Source organism: Schistocerca serialis, chromosome 2, assembly GCF_023864345.2.
Source record: "Schistocerca serialis cubense isolate TAMUIC-IGC-003099 chromosome 2, iqSchSeri2.2, whole genome shotgun sequence".
NCBI classification, from domain to species: domain Eukaryota; kingdom Metazoa; phylum Arthropoda; class Insecta; order Orthoptera; family Acrididae; genus Schistocerca; species Schistocerca serialis.
In genome coordinates, this window is record NC_064639.1 from 783040785 (window position 1) to 783059773 (window position 18989).

The window sequence follows — 18989 nt, forward strand, 5'->3', positions numbered from 1 at the left end:
TGCTTTCCTATTTGTTGGCACAGACACATCATTCGACAAATAAGCATAGTCTGGGACCACGACAATCTTCAGTGTGATTACTGCACATGCCATGAAGCTAAATTTATTTCTGCCTCATCCCTCTCACAAGTAGTGCATCTCTCCTAAATAAAGCTGGTTCATCTCTCCTAATTGTCTGGGGGAAATGGACCACCCCGACATCTATCTGTAGGCAGAGAACTCGGTGGTCATTTTAAGTTAGTTTCATTCGTACACATTTGTCAAGCTCGTAATATAAAACTGCGTCAATATTGTGCAGAGTAAGCATTAACACTAAAATTATTTAAATACGCGATAAAACTTCCCAGTTTACCAGAATAGTGAATGTGATTTTTCTGCAGAACTAACACAAACATGACAGCAACACTTCTGCACCTCGTTGGTCAACAAAAGATCTTTCTCGCAACTAGCGGAAGCTGCTGTCCACCGGCACGTTTGTGAAATACGCCAGTGGTCCCTCTGTCCCCAGTAGTCTAGCTCCTCCGGACTTAACCTGTATACATAGTCCATCTATCCTGGGAGCCGAAAATGTCAAAGATGTTTGCCTGTCATCGGTACAGATACTGGCAAGCTATTGATATTGGGAATTCCAAGACGGAGCAAAATCTCTACAGTAGTTCCTCATACTTGCCCGGACATACAAAAAGAAACGAGCAGGGGACTTCAGTTCATATATGTAGAGAGAGAAGATTTAATAAAACGTTCTTTTTAATTACTTAGTAAAACATGACTACAGCGTACATTTTGTATTTGAATGTAGTAATGTTCGTTAATTATGCTTTTAACGGATAATGAATGCAGTGTATGTTCAGATGACAAAAGGTATTTTCACGTGATATAGTCACAGTTCAACGAGTTTCAGATTTTTTTTATTTTACTTGTACTGTGAAATCTTGCTTCTTGCCTAATTTCATGATACAAGGTCAACGGAAAGCACTCTATAGGTTTTGGTTGTTGAGTTTGCCAATATCAAGACATGTGACATAAATTGCTGTGTCTTTGACGAAAGTGACATTGAAGCTTAAATGTTTTACACCTCCAAGGTACCACAGACATTAATATGTGGGGTACATTTGAAGCTGATACACCCGGTCCCGAGACTAAGGATTTTTAATAGTCAGATAGACGGGCGGACTACAAGGCGACACTATGAGGGTTCCGTTTTATAGAATGAGGCACGGAACCCTAAAAACAATAAAATAGTATGGAAATATTTACAAATATCTGAAATATTTATTTCGTAATAAACAAGATTTTACAAGTTCAAAACTTTTATTATTCTTGTCTTACTGTGTGTCGCACTCCATTCATCCGTTCTGTTTAACTTCGGCAGCTTACTTGCACTTGAACTTCATTCTTCATTCCTGTTGAATGAATTTGGTAAGACTCCGTCTTACAATTTTGTCGTGCGTTTTAACTGAAGAACAAGAATAGTTTGAGTAGGAGGAACACAGTCTTCAACATGCATAGAGCTTTCCAAATTTTTTTACATATTTCGAGACTTAAAGTTGTCTTTCTGCGAAGCTGTTGTATGTCAAATTAATTGACGACTAGTTACCTTAAGTGTGAGCAGGAACTTTAATCCCATACTTTTGACGATAGTTATTATATTATACCAGTACACGCTTATTAACTGATTGCTAATTATGGTGTTGGTTACGGTTAATTGTACATTACTGTTCCAAAGACCGCTGTTTTGTGCTAAAACTAGTTTTTTGTTTGTTTCCAATTAAATGAATGGTAGTTTAGATGAGAAATTACCTTAAGAAAGCAAGAAATTCGACAACAACCTAACAATACTCTTCGAGTTTTTGCTCACTTCGAGTACTTTCTATTCGATGGAAATTATTGTGAAAGACGGAACGCGTCACCATTGGATGTCTCCTGTCGCCGGTTGTGGCGAAATTCTTTATTGCTGATTTCGAGAAGGAAGTCCTGGAACTAGCATAACTAAAACCAACTTGTTCCTATCGCTACGTGAATGACACGTTTGTCGTTTGGCCGCATGGACGGGACTGCTGAAGTGAATTTTTCGATCACTCCAACTCGCTGCACCCCAAAATACAGTTCACATTGGAGATGGAACCGTGTGATGTCCTCCCGTTTCATCATGTTCTAATGAAACGAAAAACTGGTGGAAGGTTTGGACATAGTTCGTGCACAAAACATACACACGCTGATATATGTGTCCATTAGTCTCCTCAATTATAAAAATGAAAGCCTTTTATACACACTCCTTCACAGTACGTGATCCATCTGCGACCAAGACACCCTTCCAACTGACCAACTGCACTGCAGCATCCTGAGACGACATTCCGAAAAAGTGGGAACATCAGCAAGCAGATAATACGTGCGTTTGCACAGGCTGTACCTAGACAACAGCAGAAGAAGAAACACCACAAATCACCAGGGTGCATCATATTTGCCAACAATTAGACCAGGAAAATCAGCAGGACTTGGAGTGACATAATGTTAAATGTTTATTTCGTCTGCCTCAAAAAATCTTGACACTACTAGCCTCATTTAAGGATCATGTAGGCGTGCCCTGGCACGAGTGCCGTAGCGCTTAGCCTTACTGTGCGCTTCCCCCACAACCACACCACACACAGTCTATGCGTAATGAGGGAAAGAGGGGTAAACTGCGAGCACGTCGCATTTATATGGCCGTGCAGGGCGTACGACATGATTTTATGTTTCACACTTCTCAGCAACAAAGATCACCAAAAATCAAGTTTTCAGTGTTATTTGCTTCGACGCACTGAAGACATAATACAATTTTAATCTAGTACAAACTGTTGGAATACGGACAGAGCAAGACAGTTTCACTCAGAATGCAACGTAAAGATGACTTAGTTTCACTATCGGAAAACGGTCTTCCACACAAATACGTCTATAGAAATATTTTCGCAGTTTTGCAACCTCATTATGAAGACGGGGAACTCTACCTGAGGAAAGCAATGTAAACGTCCTGGGAAGTTTTAACGTAAAATGATTTGCTATCAAAAGTGGAATTAACTTGTAGGTCACTAAGCTACATCTGTGCATGCAGAGTGGGGATAGAGGGGGGCGGGGGGGGGGGGGGCTTTCAACTGTAACGGCAAACCGTCTCGAAAACAGAGGTAGTATACTCAAAACGTTTAGGACACGTTCCTTGTAATGCTTTCAAGGCTACGATGAATTCTTCAAACTCTGTATTTTTTTAACGGAGATGAGCTTGGGAAACTGACTATGTTAGTCAGAATGTGTCCCTTCTAAACCGCTATTTTCTTTATAAATGCGTACCCATAAAATGAGAGAGAAGCTGTTTCCCACCTTGCAATGACAGTGTGGGCAGTGTGCAGTCAGGTACACTTAAAATGGGCGAACTGCAGTCCGTTCCGATGTTCTAATTTTCGTTCCTGCACTCCTGTTTCCTTGATAAATTCAACAATGGTGAGTTTTAGATCGAAAAACAGTGCCAAGCATGTCTCTTGACTTAACCAACGTACTTTACAAAAATGTACAGGGGGAGGAAAAATTCGCGCACTCGGACTTCGCAGCGCGATTCCTCATATTCTAGCAATACAAAAATGCCTGTCACGGAAGTTCATCCTATTCATATTTTCATCATTAAATGGACGTTAAAGACTGGCAATCTGGCAACACTGTATTCACATGTGTGGTAACTACCCCTGTCAGCATATTGGAGTAGTGTTGTGCAACTGGTGAAGTAAACCAGCGTTTTGGGTTGGTATGCAGGTGTTCAGGGGTTCGATTAGGGATCAGGGCGTGTTCGTTTTTATTTGCTAAATGTAGTCGGCATGATACGGTATATGGTGTCTCAATCGTCATACAGCTATTACAGTGGGTCTACTACAAAACATGTGCACTTACATACTACGAATATAGAAATGGGAGTACAATCGTTTTGACAGGTCAGATTTTAAAGCGAAAGAGCTTTCTGACGACATCCGGAGAGCTCACCATTTCACCACTGAAGACAAAGCTGGAGTTTTGTAAGAAGTCGATGCCTCACCTGCACAGATGAATGACAGAGGCTGAAGAACTACCACCTGGAAACGATGAGACCTGGCTGGTGTGGAAATCATTCAGCATATTACGATCAGGAGTTTGGCGCTCCAGAGAAAACCTGAAGAGATGGGGCTTCACAGCAAAAGAGACGTCCTGTGATTGTGGACAAGGACAAACCACAAGCCACTTGCTTCAGTGCCCTTTGTGCCCAACATCCTGCACGAAGATTGATCTGCAATCCACTCCAAGCGCCTTGGAGGTTGCAAAGTACTGTGCACATGTTATATAAAGGCAATTTTTATCTGTCTATATGTATATGTATTTATTGATGTCTATGGCTACTGTAAATTTGTATGTTTCTGATTCGAGAATAATAAATGCGACTGCAAAATGTGTATTGAGAATTATCACCCCCCTGTTCTGCCGTTCCCGTTCACTTTGAAGAACTGAGACGATAGGTCACTAGACTGCCTCTTTTTGCGCAAACTGGACCTGTGAACGTCCTTCATTCCACAGACAAATAACGAAGTATAAACAGCGCTGAACCGAAGCATGTTGTGCCGACAGAAAAGAAACTCACCGCAATACTAAACGAAGTACGCATAGATCTATAGTTAAGCTGGCTAAGGCGCATTGAAAGTCATAGAGGAGGTGAAGAATCTCTTTATGCGTCACAAACGGTGCATGACGCGTTTTGGAATTGTTTCCATCTTCAGAAATCGAAGTGCAAGGCTAGCAAAAAGTCAATATCTTTACGAGGTATGTACGTGATTGTCATATCATGTCACATACACGGTCTTATGCTGCCTTTGCAACTGCATATCTGAAGATAGAAATAATCCAGGAACGCATCATACATACTTTGTGATCAATAAAGTGATTCTTCTCCTGGTGTATGACTCCTCATGCCGGTCGGTATGGCCATGCGGTTGAAGGCGCTTCAATCTGGAACCGCTTGACCGCTACGGTCGCAGGTTCGAATCCTGCCTTGGGCATGGATGTGTGTGGTGTCCTTAGGTTAGTTAGGTTTAAGTAGTTCTAAGTTCAAAGGGACTGATGACCACAGATGTTAAGTCCCATAGTGCTCAGAGCCATTTGAACCATTGACTCCTCACGCGACCTACCCTACCCAGCTTAACTACAGATCTACACGCACTTTCTACAATGGTCCCGTGTGTCCTACGTGACTTTTGTCACACCGTTATTACTAAATGAAATGTCCCACTGTAACGAATACTTTCGGGAAGGAACCAGCAAAACCGACACAGGCCGAGCCTTGGCCCGTAAGTGGCTCTCATACCTGTCCCGCATGAAGTTTGGCATGTAGTGGCTGGACCTGACTGGCCTTCGCAAGCCAGAGGTCTACCAAATGCTCTTCCAGTGCGGCAAAGCACACATTGGGGAACTTAACGCGTGGTAGACGAGAGGCACCATGATATGGACGGCACAGTGAATCACGTGAGACCACGAAATCAGCCATGTCCAGCTATAAGTATAAAAACTGGGCACGCTATTGATTAAAATAACACCAAAATACTTAAACAGTCATCCTTCTTCTGGTATTCCATGATTAAAGAGGCCACTGAAATGAGGGTTCAAGATGACTTAATTAATAAAGATACAGCTAAGTCAGTGGTGAAATCTCTTAGTTAGACTAGAAAAAGAAGGGTAATCCTGTACAGTGAGGTCCACACCCGTCGGCGACAGTGTGGGCACTGGAGACGTTTTCGAAGCCAGGCGCCGCTACCCACACCAAAGTCACCATCTACTGCGGTGGCCGCACGGATTGCTATAGGGGGGGACTCGGAACGGAGCAGCAGTCATCAGGGACCACCTGAAGATGGCAACAATCTGATTGTCGTGACACTATGGAGTACCTATGACATGATCCGGCGGGACACCCGAGAATTCTATAAGTTACTTAGAGATTCGTGTCTGTAGCTGAATAAACAGACACGAATCTCTATCACACAGCCTTCGTGAACTATTACAATATCACGCGAGGAGATCCACTTTCACAATTATGATATCAAAATTTGCGATCGTAATTGATTTGCCCTTTCATGGCACCCTACCTTGAGATCAACAGTAGACCGCTTAGTCTGACGACTGTTGATGTGCTCGTAGAGTCATTATGGCGGCCAAGACTCAACTGTCACTAGCAGCTGAGCTGGTTACCTGTCTCTGTTCTCATGGCTAGTCGCATAAGATGTAACGCATGAAGGAATACCTTTCATGGTACTACACTCCTGGAAATGGAAAAAAGAACACATTGACACCGGTGTGTCAGACCCACCATACTTGCTCCGGACACTGCGAGAGGGCTGTACAAGCAATGATCACAAGCACGGCACAGCGGACACACCAGGAACCGCGGTGTTGGCCGTCGAATGGCGCTAGCTGCGCAGCATTTGTGCACCGCCGCCGTCAGTGTCAGCCAGTTTGCCGTGGCATACGGAGCTCCATCGCAGTCTTTAACACTGGTAGCATGCCGCGACAGCGTGGACGTGAACCGTATGTGCAGTTGACGGACTTTGAGCGAGGGCGTATAGTGGGCATGCGGGAGGCCGGGTGGACGTACCGCCGAATTGCTCAACACGTGGGCCGTGAGGTCTCCACAGTACATCGATGTTGTCGCCAGTGGTCGGCGGAAGGTGCACGTGCCCGTCGACCTGGGACCGGACTGCAGCGACGCACGGATGCACGCCAAGACTGTAGGATCCTACGCAGTGCCGTAGGGGACCGCACCGCCACTTCCCAGCAAATTAGGGACACTGTTGCTCCTGGGGTATCGGCGAGGACCATTCGCAACCGTCTCCATGAAGCTGGGCTACAGTCCCGCACACCGTTAGGCCGTCTTCCGCTCACGCCCCAACATCGTGCAGCCCGCCTCCAGTGGTGTCGCGACAGGCGTGAATGGAGGGACGAATGGAGACGTGTCGTCTTCAGCGATGAGAGTCGCTTCTGCCTTGGTGCCAATGATGGTCGTATGCGTGTTTGGCGCCGTGCAGGTGAGCGCCACAATCAGGACTGCATACGACCGAGGCACACAGGGCCAACACCCGGCATCATGGTGTGGGGAGCGATCTCCTACACTGGCCGTACACCACTGGTGATCGTCGAGGGGACACTGAATAGTGCACGGTACATCCAAACCGTCATCGAACCCATCGTTCTACCATTCCTAGACCGGCAAGGGAACTTGCTGTTCCAACAGGACAATGCACGTCCGCATGTATCCCGTGCCACCCAACGTGCTCTAGAAGGTGTAAGTCAACTACCCTGGCCAGCAAGATCTCCGGATCCGTCCCCCATTGAGCATGTTTGGGACTGGATGAAGCGTCGTCTCACGCGGTCTGCACGTCCAGCACGAACGCTGGTCCAACTGAGGCGCCAGGTGGAAATGGCATGGCAAGCCGTTCCACAGGACTACATCCAGCATCTCTACGATCGTCTCCATGGGAGAATAGCAGCCTGCATTGCTGCGAAAGGTGGATATACACTGTACTAGTGCCGACATTGTGCATGCTCTGTTGCCTGTGTCTATGTGCCTGTGGTTCTGTCAGTGTGATCATGTGATGTATCTGACCCCAGGAATGTGTCAATAAAGTTTCCCCTTCCTGGGACAATGAATTCACGGTGTTCTTATTTCAATTTCCAGGAGTGTAGATAGGGCTGTAGAGGGTAAAAACCGTAGCGGAAGACATAGACTGTAGTCTATCCAGTAAATAACTTAGGACGTAGGCTGCAGGTGTTACTCTGAGATGAAAAGGCTGGAACAGGAGAAAAATTCAATCCTCCGTTGGCCATTTCAGACTAGCCAGAAGATTGATAACTCAAAAAAGATTGATTTCCATAAGGCGTGTGTCCACCGCATGCGATACAGTTGTGGCCAGTCATACATTGTTCAGAAGCTCAGGAACGTGGATGACCGGTGTACTGAGAAAAAGCGTCATACACGCAAATAACAGCGGAGTAAATTTGCTATTGCATGATATTACCTCGGTACCGGTCATTCTATGGATGTGACAACACCGAAGACTCTCGTGTACATTGCCAGCTACTGGAATAGTGTTATTAAAGAAGCTGTTGAGCTTAAATTAGCGAGTGACCTGATAAAAAGGGACGGAACTTACTGCTTAGATTCTGCTTGGAATTCCGCCCTGTTCCTCATCAAACAAAAAAGGGAGATAGTTATTGCTACTTGCTCACCCGTTAGTAAGTGATATTCACTTCGGATAACTCTTGGCGATGGTAATTTTTGATGTGAAGTTGCTCTAATTGTTTACGATATTTATGTTGTCTTTCAGCTGCTGCATTTCAGTTCTTTGTCACCGTAGCATTTACCGAGGATTTACATTTTCCTGCACAGAGCCCTACCATTGCAGTCGTGGCTTCAATATGAATGTTTTCTTGTTGAAGTACCGGTGGTTGCCGAAGACGCCACCCGACAATATTCCCGTAAGTTGTTTGAATTTCCTGACGCCGGGAGGAAGTCAAGTTCGGATTAGAAAACTTTGGAAGGGTAATTCCAGTCCGACGTTTGTCTGAGACCAAGGTAAACGTTCCGAAAACCTCGGGTGCACTAGGCCGCTGAAGCTATTTCAATTTATTCTTGGGACCAAGTTTCTGTCTAAAGACTCGCTGTTATTTTCAGCCTTTGTCCTTCTCTGATAGTTCCTTGGAGGCACCGGAGTATGTTCGTTGAGACGTTCAAGTTCCTGCTGATAGAAGGGTTGACTTTTATAGACTGTTTGGCCTGCAAAATACCCGGTTCCGTTAATGGTGTTCATTGCGCTGGTGTCTACGCTATGACACCTTGTCACACATCGCATTTAGTTATACCTCATTAATACCTGGAATTAATGACAAAAGGCTGCCATACCTGAATATGAAAAACTGTAATTTGTAGAATGTCTGTAATACTTTCAATAGTTCGAAAGCTGATGACATTTCTTACAACACTACCATGCGAGCTGTCACGGTCGATGTCAGCTTTATTTAAAATTTCTGGACTGGGAGGCTCACGAATAAAATGTACACCAACGTTTGGGCCCGACTTCGGAGATAAACCGCAATTCTATAGAAAGCTGAAAGGGCCATAAAGTTGTAGACCATTATGAGCTGTATATTAGTCAGTTGATCCCGAATGGGTGATAATACGAGTACAAGTATCTGGTTGATGACATCATACTCGATTAAAATTCCTACTTCTTAGCTGCAAAATTTATCATTGAATTTACATATTTCTGTTGTCCCTGTAAATAAACGTGCATCATAATTGTTTGCCTTCGATAAAACCTAGCTTCATTAAATTTTATTTCGTGCTATTCACTTTAAAAAACCAGTTCCGCTATGACTGACTGATCAGTTTGTCCAAATCAATTGTCACCATGTTAGGTCCCCGTCTCTATCTCAGCTTGTGTTCCCTTTTTAATGACCTACTCGTCGAACGGACTTCTAAACTGTAAACTCCCTACTTAGTGCCTCTCATCACTCGACGTATGTCGAGATTCATGCACTTGCAGTTCTAAATAAAAACAATCATCACGGTTCCCTATGAGAAAAAAAGGGACTTCGGCTCTCCACTCCGAGGAAAAAGTGAACCTCAGTTCTGACAACATGTTTCTTGATGAGCATCCTACATGAACAGTGTTGCAGTGTTCATTAGCGGTTCTGTAACTGAAGAGACATCTTTTGGAAACCGTGACCGCTGTTACCATAAGAAGGAACACCGTATGGACGAGTCACTCCTTTTCATGCAGGTATCGGGTTTCCACTTGGCATATCTCAATGAAACGATGGTCCAACATTAAAATTTTACATACTATATAATTAATTGTGTAAGCTCACCATCCTTTCTGGAAATACTACAGTTGATTAAATTAATAAGGAACCCGATCTTTCGAAAGGACACGACTTACAAACCAATCACGTCACGCAAAATGTGAAACTTTGTGCTTACTGCCCACGATGTGCCCGTGATTAACAGCCACATGGCAATAACCAATGTTCACAAGGATTCTCTGCAATGGAATACGATATCCACTGATTTAGTTTATTGATGATGAAAAAAAGGACACTTCTTATCCAAACTTATATAATCCACAAATCAATATCACTTTATTCTAGAGAAGCCACAGTTCGTTCACGCAGGTTCAGTATGAATCTGATTATAAGCGTATTAAGGTCAACTATAAATTATGCAGCTTGCCGTAGTCCACGCTGACAAGGGGTATTGACACGACATTTGGTAAAGTTAATGTAATTCTGCGTAACGCATAAGATTCTCCAGTAAATACACTACTGGCCATTAAAATTGCTACACCACGAAGATGACGTGCTACAGACGCGAAATTTAACCGAATGGAAGAAGATGCTGTGTTATGCAAATGATTAGCTTTTCGGAGCATTCACACAAGATTGGCGCCGTTAGCGAGGCCTGCAACGTGCTGACACGAGAAAAGTTTCCAACCGATTTCTCATACACAAACAGCAGTCGACCAGCGTTGCCTGGTGGAATGTTGTTGTGATGCCTCGTGTAAGGAGGAGAAATGCGTACCATCACGTTTCCGATTTTGATAAAGGTCGGATTGTTGCCTACCGCGATTGCGGTTTATCTTATCGTGACATTGCTGGCCGCGATGGTCGAGATCCAATGACTGTTAGTAGAATATGGAATCGGTGGGTTCAGGAGAGTAATACGGAACGCTGTGCTGTATCCCAACGGCCTCGTATCACTAGCAGTCAAGATGACAGGCATCATATCCGCATCGCTGTAACGGATCGTGCAGCCACGTCTCGTTCTCTGAGTCAACAGATGGGGGCGTTTGCAAGACAACAACCATCTGCACGAACAGTTCGACGACGTTTGCAGCAGCATGGACTATCAGCTCGGAGACCATGGCTGCGGTTACCCTTGGCACTGCATCACAGACAGGAGTGCCGGCGATGGTGTACTCAACGACGAACTTGGGTGCACGAATGGCAAAACCTCATTTTTTCGGATGAATCCAGATTCTATTTACAGCATCATGATGGTCGCATCCGGGTTTGATGATGTCGCGGTGAACGCACATTGGAAGCGTGTATTCGTCATCGCCATACTGGCGTATCACCCGGTGTGATGGCACGGGGTGCCATTGGTTACAAGTCTCGGTCACCTCTTGTTTGTATTGACGGCACTTTGAACAATGGACGTTACATTTCAGATGTGTTACTACCCGCGGCTCTACCCTTCATTCGATCCCTGCGAAACCCTACATTTCAGCAAGGTAATGCACGGCAGCAGGTGCAGTTACTGTACGGGCCTTTCTGGATACAGAAAATGTTCCAGTGCTGCCCTGGCCAGCACGTTCTCCAGACCTCTGACAAATTGAAAACGTCTGGTCAATGGTGGCCAAGCAACTGGGTTGTCACAATACGCCAGTCACTACTCCTGTTGAACTGTGGTATCGTGTTGAAGCTGCATGGGCAGCTGTACCTGTACACGCCATCCAAGATCTGTTTGACTCAATGCCCAGGAGTATCTAATGGTTGGCTCTGAGCACTATGGGGCTTAACATCTTAGGTCATCAGTCCCCTAGAACTTAGAACTACTTAAATCTAACTAACCTAAGGACAGCACACACATCCATGCCCGAGGCAGGAGTCGAACCTGCCACCGTAGCGGTCGCGCGGTTCCAGACTGAAGGGCCTAGAACCGCTCGGCCACTTCGGCCGGCCCAGGCTATCAAGATCGTTATTATGGGCAGAGGTAGTTGTTCTGGGTACTGATTCCTCAGGATCTATGCACCGAAATTGCGTGAAAATGTAATCACATGTCAGTTCTAGTGTAATATATTTGTCCAATGAATACCCGTTTATCATCTGCATTTCTTCTTGGTGTAGCAATTTTAATGGTCAGTAGTGTATATTGCTTGATTTGTAAAAAAAGTGATTCCGGTACTGTCGCTTTGCGGGGGAGAGGAAGGTTTCTTTTTAACTTAGGCTTCCTCAAACGTTACAGCAGTTTAACACTTTTTTTTCATTACAGTTAACGGCATGGTATATCGGCGAGTACAGTCACAAATCAAGTGCTATATGTGTATATTGCGGGGAAAAATTTAGGGCACAGATTTAAAGGTTTCTAAATCACTCAAGATTATTTTCTGCAACAGCGAATTGATTACATTTACAGATCGATAGCACAAACGGTTCCGAGGAACCAGATGTCGACAAATGCCGAATCACTGATATTAGTATATGGTGTAGCCTTCACGGGTGGCAATGCAGGCGCTGACGCTGGCATACAGTTGATCGTACAGATGGCGAATACTTTTCTGTGTTACTTTATGCCATGCCTGCTCGACTTGTTCCCACAGTTCTGTGAGATTTGGCTGACGAGTAGCACAAGGGACTTCTCGTCCCTTCATATCCGACAGGTGTTCGATCGGAGAGAAGTCCATAGATTGTTCTGGCTAGCAATGTTGCTGTACGTCTTGGAGAGCACGTTGAGTTCCACGTGCAATGAGAGCAAGCATTATCCTGTTGGAACAACACATCACCTTCCGGTTGCTAGAACGGCATAAGAATGGTTCTAACAACATTCTGCACGTACCGAGCGCTGGTTAGAGTCTCCTCCAGAAACAGCAAAGGTGAGAGGTATTTTAACGCACCCCAGATCATAAGACGTGGGATGCGGTCGGTATATCTTAAACGAATGCACTCTTCGAGACAGCGCTCACAAGCTCTACGTCGTACGCCCACAAGACCAACACTTCCGTGCAGGCAGAGTCTGCTTTTATCGCTGAAGACCATGGTGCGCCATTCCATGTTCTAAGTCATCCTCTGTCGGCACCAGTCTAGTCATGCACGTCGAAGCTGTGGCGTGAATGGAATACAGGCTAGAGATGTGCGTGCCCGTAGTCCAATTGCTAATAAACGGTTCGCAAAAGTTCATGTTGACACGTCTGGGCTCACAAGCCCTCTAATCTGTACTGTGGTATCTGTACAACCTGTCATTGCTGCCCTTACAGTACCACTATTACGGTGGGTGTTTGTACTGCGTGAACGTCCAGAACCTCGTCTAGGGGTGAGAGAATGTTTACGTGACTACTGATACCACATCGTTGCACAACTGACGCAGCACGTCCAACTTCTGTAGCAATCTTCTGGAAAAAATATCTCGCCCGCAGAAGGTCACCACTTCACCGCTTTCAGGCTCATTAAGTGGTTGTAGGAAGCACAAGTGCATCTCCGTGGCATGATTGCTTGCTTGCTTCACACGTCTGTAACAAACTTATTTTTCTGTTGCGAGCATTCACTATTAAAAGTTAGACACAAGTGGCGCTCTGGTCGCTAAGCCTCTACGATATCTATTGGCGAACGGCGTTGAAACCATTATTGGTACATATTCTATACCCAGGTGGCATACGTCGTTACCGCATAAAAATTGACGTCGTCTCTCCAGGTGCAATAAATTTCCTTTTTCTGCACTGTATGTGTACACACACATATATGATAGTACGATTTCTTATCGTGGCTTTCAGTCCAAAGATCAGTTTGATGCACCTCTCCATGATAATCTTTTCTGTGCAAGCCTCTTCATCTCTGCACAACTTACTACAACCGACTAATATTTGCAGTTGCTTACTGTAGTATACTTTCATTTCTCTGAGCAATTTTCACCCCGCACACATCCTTCCACGACCAAATTGAGGATTTCTTGACGCCTCAGATTGTGTCCTTTCATCTGACACCTTCTTTTAGGCAAGAAGTGCTATATATTTTCTTTTTACCCCTTCTCGATTCAGTACCTCTTCAAATAGTTATTTAACCTACCCATCGAATCTTCATCATTCTCCGATAGCAGCACATTTTAAAAGCTTATGTTATCTTCCTTTCTGAACTGATGATCGTTCACATTTTACTTCAATACGTGGCTATAATATAGACAAATATTCTCAGAAAAGACTTCCTAATATTGAGATTTATATTCCATATTAACAACTTTCTCTCTTTCAGGAAGATTTTTTTTGCTATTGGTAATCTGCATTTTATATCCTTTATGCTTTGCCCATCGTTAGATTGTACACCTAGAAGCCGTTTTTATGATCAGATTGACCTCTCTGATGACTTCTTTGTCTTGTTACAGGTATACTGATGCTGAAGCTGGCCCGGGAGACATCATCGTTGGCCAGCTACAGCGATAAAAAATAAATGGCTCTGAGCACTATGGGACTTAACTTCCGAGGTCAGCAGTCCCCTAGAACTTAGAACTACTTAAACCTACAGGTATACTGATGCTGAAGCTGGCCCGGGAGACATCATCGTTGGCCAGCTACAACGATAAAAAATAAATGGCTCTGAGCACTATGGGACTTAACTTCCGAGGTCAGCAGTCCCCTAGAACTTAGAACTACTTAAACCTAACTAACCTAAGGACGTCACACACATCTATGCCCGAGGCAGGAATCGAACCTGCTACCGTAGCGGTCATGCGGTTCCAGTCTGTAGCGCCTAGAACAGTTCGGCCACTCCGGCCAGCAGGATACAACGATAACCTACGTACAGTGTAATAATAACATTTCCTAACACCGATGTATCAAGAACTGTCGCTATTGGTTGCATAAACCCGCCAGAAGCCCTACTACTACCCTCTCGAATCGCGCTCAACTCCCCCCCCCCCCCCTTTTGACTGCTATTCTTCTTCAATCGCTTTCTGTTTACTATATCCTAAGTGGGACCGTGTTAGTGGGTGATCGCATCCAGCCGTACGGACATCATCACAAGCCCACATCACGTGATTCCTAGATAGAATTACTAAACCTTTCGAAAAGGTAATAGAAAAAGTTTCTGTGATGGTCATCATGCAAGTGCGCGCGTCGAGGGCTCCACTTCTTCAGTTATTCGCCTACTCAAATAGCAAAACTCGCCTACTACTTTTACTCCAATTCACTACTTTAATTCCTTCAGTATCGCCTGATTTAAATTAGATCCCTTTTTTACTTTGGTTGATGTTATTCTTACATCCTTTTTTCAAAACATTAACCATTCTGTTGAACTGATCTTCCAAGTCGTTTGCCGTTTGTGAATAATTTATAGTGTCCTCATTTCTTCTGTACAGATTGATCTGAGGCAGGCTACAGTCCTGTTTCTCTACCTTCTCAACCACCGCCTCCCTTTCATGACTACCATAACTACAGTTTGTATTTTGTCTTCAACCTTCAAAACTTCAACGAGTGTATTCCAGCCAATATTGCCAAAAGCGTTCTCTGAATATAAAAATTCTGCAAACGTAAGTTCGAGTTTCTTGCGCCCAACTCCTAGAATGAGTGGTAGGGTCAGTATTGCCTCCTGAGTTCTTAAATTTCTCTGGAATCCAAACTGATCTCCCCCGGAGTCCATTACCAGAAGTTTTATCCATCTCTTAGCAAACAATTCATCTCAGGATTTTGTAGCCACGACTTACTAAACTAACATTCAGCATGTGACTTCTTTGGAACAGGAACTAGTATGTTCTTCCTGAAGCTGCTTAAATAATTCCCACTTTAGCCCTTTGGGGAGTGCCAACAATATACAAAAATTTAATTTCAAAAGTTTCCAGACAGTTGAAATTTATCATCTTAATGAGAAACGGATACAATAAGAAACCGGCAAAAAAGGAAACAATCAGTTAGTTTAAGGAACTGATTTTACTTTGGAATTCAATATGGAAATTTTTCACAGAGTTAACCTTTATTGTCGCTGTAAGCATCGAATACAGCAAGAAAAGGGCAAAAAGTAAACAATCAATTTTTTTTTAACTTTGGATCGACTGAGACATTCAATTTTCAACCGACAATCATTTCATGAGATATATATGAAAGCTATTTCGCATTTTTCCTGGACACAGTTTCACATCTCGGACCTTCCATGACCTCATAACATCTAAAACAAATTGTAATCCTACATAACAATAAAAAATGACCTAAAATTTAATAAATATATGTCAAAAGTACATAAAATCGGTGGTTTCATACGAAAGGAACTGGAAAATGGTGGGTTCATAACTTGTACTGAGAGGGCTAACTTTCGTAGGTCCTTCGGCCGTGACTCTGCCCAGAAGTTAACTCATCCAGATTCAACCTTCTAACACTGAACCCACCACTCACTCCGCGATGCTCCCTATTGTAAGCATCGTCTGCACGATACGACGGCATTCCAACAACGATATGAGACAAGAGAAGGTAAAGCTTGCTAGCTTGCACGTGTTAACCTCCTCAGTCCTAACGCAATATATACACTACATCCCAGTTTCATTTTTTCTAGCTCAGGGAATAAACTAAACTCGCTGTGCCTAATTGTAGCATATACTTTAGATTATGGGTGTCCAATTGGTTAGCTCAACTGGGCGACATTGGAAAAAGACGAGTATTTTTGTGCTACACATAATATGCATAACAATAACCTCCTTAAAAAAAAGGGGGAATGGACCAATGTGGGAGTAGCATCGTGTGGCGAGGAGTTAGAAACTGAAAACATTCAATTTATCATTACTTTATACAAACAGAGTTTTTATTTTTATATATTTATTTATATATTTTTTTTACCGTTCGTGTGATAGGTAGATCCTTACTTGTTGATCCGCTTTATTGCATCTGCTTACAAATTAGTTTATCGCAGAGGCAGCATATCTTCGAGAAATAAAAGTAATTTTTGTCTGCTTTAAGTTATTTTAGACTAGAATTCATTTAGAACACGTTGAAGTATGCTAAGATACCCTACGCTGATGAAAAAGTGATCGTTTCCTTCTTTACAATAATACAGCAATCCATATTTTCTGTGTGTAGCACTCGCATTAGTTCGGCAACGGCCTATGCATTTACATTTCAGTGCCACTGTTTCTGTAATTTTTAGAAGATTAATATTGAATTTTCTGAGAATTTCAGTTATTTGCTAACATAAGACGCGCCAGTTTTTAAATTTACTACAACATTAATATTACTTTGCGTCAGAACAATCATTGAACATCAATACCAATTTTTATTTAGCAAATCTAAACTTAGAACTGAAGAGGTTAAGTCAGAGAGAAAAGTGTCAAACACACTTTTCTCTTACAGTCAGCAACGTGATGTTACACTAGAAAGTACACTACTGGCCATTAAAATTGCTACACCAAGAAGAAATGCAGATGGTAAACGGGTATTCATTGGACAAATACACTCCTGGAAATTGAAATAAGAACACCGTGAATTCATTGTCCCAGGAAGGGGAAACTTTATTGACACATTCCTGGGGTCAGATACATCACATGATTACACTGACAGAACCACAGGCACATAGACACAGGCAACAGAGCATGCACAATGTCGGCACTAGTACAGTGTATATCCACCTTTCGCAGCAATGCAGGCTGCTATTCTCCCATGGAGACGATCGTAGAGATGCTGGATGTAGTCCTGTGGAACGGCTTGCCATGCCATTTCCACCTGGCGCCTCAGTTGGACCAGCGTTCGTGCTGGACGTGCAGATCGCGTGAGACGACGCTTCATCCAGTCCCAAACATGCTCAATGGGGGACAGATCCGGAGATCTTGCTGGCCAGGGTAGTTGACTTACACCTTCTAGAGCACGTTGGGTGGCACGGGATACATGCGGACGTGCATTGTCCTGTTGGAACAGCAAATTCCCTTGCCGGTCTAGGAATGGTAGAACGATGGGTTCGATGACGGTTTGGATGTACCGTGCACTATTCAGTGTCCCCTTGACGATCACCAGTGGTGTACGGCCAGTGTAGGAGATCGCTCCCCACACCATGATGCCGGGTGTTGGCCCTGTGTGCCTCGGTCGTATGCAGTCCTGATTGTGGCGCTCACCTGCACGGCGCCAAACACGCATACGACCATCATTGGCACCAAGGCAGAAGCGACTCTCATCGCTGAAGACGACACGTCTCCATTCGTCCCTCCATTCACGCCTGTCGCGACACCACCGGAGGCGGGCTGCACGATGTTGGGGCGTGAGTGGAAGACGGCCTAACGGTGTGCGGGACCGTAGCCCAGCTTCATGGAGACGGTTGCGGATGGTCCTCGCCGATACCCCAGAAGCAACAGAGTCCCTAATTTACTGGGAAGTGGCGGTGCGGTCCCCTACGGCACTGCGTAGGATCCTACGGTCTTGGCGTGCATCCGTGCGTCGCTGCGGTCCGGTCCCAGGTCGACGGGCACGTGCACCTTCCTCCGACCACTGGCGACAACATCGATGTACTGTGGAGACCTCACGCCCCACGTGTTGAGCAATTCGGCGGTACGTCCACCCGGCCTCCCGCATGCCCACTATACGCCCTCGCTCAAAGTCCGTCAACTGCACATACGGTTCACGTCCACGCTGTCGCGGCATGCTACCAGTGTTAAAGACTGCGATGGAGCTCCGTATGCCACGGCAAACTGGCTGACACTGACGGCGGCGGTGCACAAATGCTGCGCAGCTAGCGCCATTCGACGGCCAACACCGCGGTTCCTGGTGTGTCCGCTGTGACGTGCGTGTGATCATTGCTTGTACAGCCCTCTCGCAGTGTCCGGAGCAAGTATGGTGGGTCTGACACACCGGTGTCAATGTGTTCTTTTTTCCATTTCCAGGAGTGTATATTATACTAGAACTGACATTTGATTACATTTTCACCCAATTTGGGTGCATAGATCCTGAGAAATCAGTACCCAGAACAAACACCTCTGACCGTAATAACGGCCTTGATACGCCTGGGCATTGAGTCAAACAGAGCTTGCATGGCGTGAGAAGGTACAGCTGCCCATGCAGCTTCAACACGATACCACAGTTCATCAAGAGAAGTGACTGGGATATTGTGACGAGCCAGTTGCTCGGCCACCATTGACCAGACGTTTTCAATTGGTGAGAGATCTGGAGAATGTGCTCGCCAGGGCAGCAATCGAACATTTGCTGTTTCCAGAAAGGCCCGTA